Here is a 6,000-nt window from a genome sequence, read left to right on the forward strand (position 1 = left end):
TTTGCCTTGAATCTCATTGCCAACTGCTTGCCTAGAGCATCACACATTGCTGAGCTCTTTGTCCATCTCCTCTGCTTCCTAGACTGGATCTTCTTGCAGTCCTAGCATGGAGGTCTTCTACTTCTAGATGGCCAAACCCCTGACACCCTATGAGCATCTGTAAGAACAGAAACAATGCCTGGATGAATGCTGGAATGAGTGATGCATTCTTGGAGTTTCACTTCACAGAATCACAGCCTTCGGTGGAATCATTGCATTCTTTAGAACTGTTAGTACAGTCTAACAAAATACAGCCATCTGGGCACAAAACGAAACACTGGCTAATTTATGGTGCTGATGAAAAATCCAGTCATTCATACTTATTTATCAAACAGCCATTATGTGTAAGTGTCCTTTCTGTGATTCTAATTGTCAAGAAAGAGAATCTAAACAAGCTGACTATGGCTTTCATAAGACCACCACTGCATGCTAATTCCATGACAGAAACAGGGTCTGGGTTAGTGTGGTTAGAAAGGATCCAAGTGATGCCCTTAGATATGGAAGCCCTGCCACTTAGTTCAGAAAATTTTCTTTTTTTTTTTTCAACTAATTTTATTTGTAGAAAAATAGTACAAAGAATTTGTAATTTCCCAAAGGTTAACATTTTACTACATTTCATTTGCATAATCTCCCTCCAGTTATATATGTATGTGTGTGCATATAGTCATATAACTCAACATTAATGAATTTGATATAATCCTTAAGGATTATATCAGAGCCTTGACTGTATGTTTGTGTGTGTATATATGTACATATGCAATTATATATGCATGTATACACACATATGTACATATATACACATATACACATCTATACACATCATACATATATACATTTCTTTTCCTGTAGTTCAGAAAATTTTCTATGATGGTTGGCATCACAGTTCAATAGCTCACACTATTTTCCACTAATCTGGGGCTTTTGCACCTCCATTAATACTACCGATGAATTTCTTTCTATGACTTATGAGCTTTTCAGCACTCTATTTTCCTTCTGAGTTCACACAATTATTAAAGGGAAATTATTTATAATGGTTAAAGAATATCGAGTTAGGAGGGGTGGATTGCACCTGGAATCCCAATGCTTTGGGAGGCTGAGCTGGGAGGATCACTTCATCCCAGGTGTTCAAGACCAGCCTGGGCAACAAAGCAAGACTCCCATCTCTACAAAAAATTTAAAAATCAGCTGAGCATAGTAGCATGCACTTACAGTCCCAGCTACCTGGAAGGCTGAGGCCGGAGCATTGTTGGAGCTCAGAAGTTTGAGGCTGCAGTGAGCTAGGAAAATGCCACTGCACTCTAGCCTGGGCCACAGAGCCAGACTCTATCTCTAAATGAATATAAATAAATAAATAAATAAATACCCAATGATTATTTTGTGTCAAGTTTTCAGACTCTGAAATCTCAAATGGTGAGAATATATCTGGTTCCGGGTAAGTGCAATTGCAAAATCAGTTAGCACTTAGGCCCACTCCTTCCCCATGTTCAGAAATTTCTTAGAATTCATGTCATAGGCTAGTCCTCCCCTCTCTGCTTTTCTGAATATTTAATTCTGACTGCAGCAAAGTTGCCTCCTCAGGATAGACTCCTGGCTCATTTTCTCAGCATAATGAAATTCCAACAGAATAACTGAGAAGACTGACTCCCTCTTTGTTGCTCCTACAGCCCATCCTGGCAGTCACTACTACTGGAAGGCACTTAGCTAGTCCAGACCAGGACAAGTTCCTCATTGTTCCCAAGATGGCCTCTCACAGGAGACAGTCATTTATGGCCTTTCCTTGAGTCTGGGGCTGACATGCTCATGCTTGTCTTCCTTTATGTGGAGAGTTCAATAGCTGATTGTTCCTTGCCAACCAGCTACTGCTCACTAAAGAATCATGGAGCAAACACATTTCTATCTTTAATTTCTTATTTAGAAAAAAATAACATAGGGCACCATTATAATCAAATGTAAGTTTCTTTTCTTTCTTTTTTTTTTTTAACAGCAACTTTGTTCTTTTTGCTTTCAACCCTCTTTCCTAGGTATCTAACTACATGGTTGAGTCAAGGTGAACTCTGTATTATTTCATCCTATAGAAACAAGCTGGTTTGCATCACAACTTAGCTGCACATTTTACAGTAAACCTCAGGTTCTAAAACAGGTCTTTCTAAGAAATGAGTAATGGAACAGAGAGAGAAGCTTAAAGGAAAAGTCAGTGTTTGGCTTCCTGAAGGGAGAAAGATTTAACGTGAAAGGGTGTGAATCCAAGGGAAGGCTGACTAGTAATAAAACTAGGGGCCTGCAGGAAGGAATCTTGGAAGATTTTGAAGGTAAGTTCCAATTAGAGGATAAAAGAAAAGGAAACCTATTGCTAAAACAAAGTTGTGTGATGATATTTGCAGCTGGGAACATGATTAGAATGCAGAGGTGATAATAAAACACAAGTGGGGAAGAGAAACTTTGAAGAACTAAATGAATAAAGAGGTAAGGTAAAATATTTTAAATTATGTTTAATGAGTTTGAGCTAGAACAAGGCAAGAAGCAGAACTGAAATGCACTGAGAAAAAAACAAAAAGAACTTAAATACCACTCTTTCCTGTAACGAGGTGGGGGATGAAAAGAGATGAGAGGGTCTTACCCAACAAAGGGCTGCACTTAGGGGAAATCAAGGCACTAGCATCCTGTAGGTGGGAGGTAGAAGAGGGTAGGGTTCTCCCTCTCGTTCCTGGCCTCCCCTCCATTTTCTGTTAGCTGCTTTTCTCAGTTGATTATACACATATAAGTGCCTCAGGTTGATTTTAGCCCTAGTATACCTGCATCCTGACTCATGTCATTGTGCACTGAGGTGTGGCCAGCAGACCAGAGTGCAGGTTAACAACATGGCACCCCATTGATGGATCACCTACTCTTTCAGTACTTAATCGTACACTGCAGCCTATGCCACATCATTTTTTTTTTTTTTAAATGTGGGGTCTTACTCTGTCATCCAGGCTGGAGTGCAGTGGCGCGATTTCAGCTCACTATAACCTCTGCCTCCCAGGCTCAAGCAATTCTCCCACCTCAGCCTCCCAAGTAGCTGGGACTACAGGCATACACCTCCACATCCAGCTAATTTTTATATTTTTTTGGTAGACACGGGGTTTCATCACATTGCTTAGGCTGGGCCACTTCATTTTGAAGGTTAATGTGTTTTGTTTTGTCAGCGGGATGATAAGCACTCTGACAAGGACTCTAGTTGATTCTTTTTTGCTTTTCTCATGGTACCCAACATATTGCTATAAAAATAGAAGGTAGACAAGAAATACACGCAGGATGGAGAACTCTGTCCCATAGCTGTGGGGGTTTGTGAAAGGCCTTCAGGAAAAAGACCTTCCAGATGTGGGGGCCATCTTCAGAAATCCTGCAGTCCTCAGGCAAATCTGGATGGTTTTACATGTCCAGGGACTGAAGAGAAGTCAACACACTTCTATGATTGCTTGCAGAGAAGTCAACACACTTCTATGATTGCTTGCAGTAGTTGCACTCAATCAGCTCTTGAGCTGTTGCTATTCTTCTAAGCAATACAGGGACCGAGAGGCTACCTTGTTTGCTTCTCCCCAGTCATGTACAGTAAGTCGTGCCTCCATATGGATGGATTTACATTGCAGAGGAACTGACAGAGAAGAGTGAGAGTCACAGCTTGATGGAGGTGTTCTGGGGCCATTTATGTAACTCACTTCTCTGTGCCTGGACTCCTAGAAGATGAGTTCTAACAGAGTCAGTGTTTTGGATTCAACAGAGATTTTTCACTTTAGCAATTTAGAAAAATAAGTGTTTGGCTCTGAGAAGAGCCAAACATTTATCTGATGAAAGAACATAGAAACATGTGGTTGATTACATATGTTACATTCAGATATGTGTTCTTTTACATCTAATATTTCAATATTTCTCTATTGTGACCAGGGCCAGCTCCTCTTAGTGATCAATGATTCAGTCCAAGTCTAGGGCTTCATCTTGACCATGAATATTTTGTTCTTGGATATTTTGCTTTCCTCATTCCTAAGCCTCACTGAGCGTTTCCTGTTGTTTTAATGTGAGCTTTTCTCAAGTGCTTTATCAGCTCAATGCCTCTCCCAGGTGGTACTGGGCATGCTGTCATTGCTACATAAGCCACTCTTGTTTATGTGGATATTACTGTTTCTCTTTCTGTTACTCTGTTCACTGTCTGGAGTCTTACTCTTCCAGTCCTCTGAGTTCCAGAGTCCTCTAACCATAGCACATACTTGAGTGATTGCTGGAACAGTTTTAGGGATTGTGACAGAGAGAAAGCAGAATGGAGGTTTTTGCTAATTTGGGATGAACTCAGAGGATGGATAAGATACAAATAGGTGGAGAGAAAGAGAATACTAAGACATTGTTTTTAGTGTTGGTGATGAAGTTTTTCTGCTCCTTAGCTCAGCTAGGTTGAGGTTCTTGTCTCACGACCAGGAAGAATCGGGCATATGGACACTGGAGAATGAGTGGAATAGAATTATTAAGTGAAAGGAAAGCTCTCAGCAAAGAGAGGGTCCTGAAAGAAGGTTCTTGGTAGCCCCTTCACAGTTGACTACAAGGGTTTTACATATTTGGTGATGGGGCTGGGTTCCCTATGTGTATAAGGCATGAATTCCTGGAGGCTCCACCCTGTCCTTTCAGTGCACATGTGGGACCTTAGTCTGAGCCACTTCATATGGATTTATTTCCCTTACTGTGCATGTGTTAAGGGATGGAATTTTTCACCACGGGCATGTTTAAGCAAGCTCCCTGTGCACAATGACCTTGGCAGGTCGGAGGTTCTCCAGGCACCTTCCCCTGTCTGCCTAGGAGAGTTCTCTGCCTCCTGCCTCTATCATTGGCATGGACCAGACAGACTGTGCAGAGAGAAGACTGGAAAAGTGGCCTGCATTTGGGCCATGGGAAAGCTCAGTGCCAGGCTACACAGGCTGTTCTCCCATTGCCAAGATGGCCTGATGAAGACATGAGCCCCCTGGCTGGTGTGATGAATGCTTTGTTTAGGGGGAAGATACAAGTGAAGTGGGCAGAACTTATGTCTTTAAATCTACCACCACACTGGAAAATGTCCACAAAATAGTCCATTGACAGGTGATTTTTCTGGCTCAGGTTCCAAGCTGACTTGAAAAATGCCATCATGGGTTTTCTGCTGCTTTCATTTAATGGCTGAAACATCAGGTCTTGAAAACTTCAGCTGGTCACTTCCTCTAAGCTACTCAGAAAAATATTTCCCTGTTATTAGCGTCCGAACTGTGCGTGCATGTGTGTGTTACCTCAATGCCCACTATGGTGGTCTGTTTTCAAGATGATCCTCTGTGATCCCTGTCTCCAGTATTTATGCCTTGGTATATGGTCCTCTTCACTTGAATGTGGACAAGCCTTAGTTACTAATGTCTACCAGCTAGAATATGGCAAAAATCATGGTATGCCATTTTCAAGATGAGGATATGAAAAGACTGCACCTTCCATTAGGGGTATCTTCTCTCACATTCTGTCTCTTGGAATCCTCATCTGGGGAAAGGCACGTCCTATGTCGTAAACAGCCTTATGGGGTGGCCCACATGACAAGGACTTGATGTCTCTAGCCAAAAGACAGCGAAGACTTGAAGCTTGCCAATGGAACGTGAGTGAACCCAGAAGCAGATCCTTCCCGGTTTGAGCCTTCAGATGACAACAGCCCCAGCCACACCTGCACTGCAGCCTTGTGAGGTACCCTGAGCTGGAGGACCCAGCTAAGCTGTTCTTGGATTTCTGACCCACAGAAACTGTGAGATCATAAATACTTGCTGCTTTAAGCTGTTAAATTTGGGCTAATTTATTATACACAATAAATAACAAATACATCCATTATAGTGGGTTTGTGAAATAAAATTGCGGCATGTTCATGTGATAGGACGTAGGTCAGTCGTTAAAATGATGAAATAGAAGAATATTTAATGACATGACAAAATA

Source organism: Pongo pygmaeus, chromosome 8, assembly GCF_028885625.2.
Source record: "Pongo pygmaeus isolate AG05252 chromosome 8, NHGRI_mPonPyg2-v2.0_pri, whole genome shotgun sequence".
NCBI lineage: Eukaryota > Metazoa > Chordata > Mammalia > Primates > Hominidae > Pongo > Pongo pygmaeus.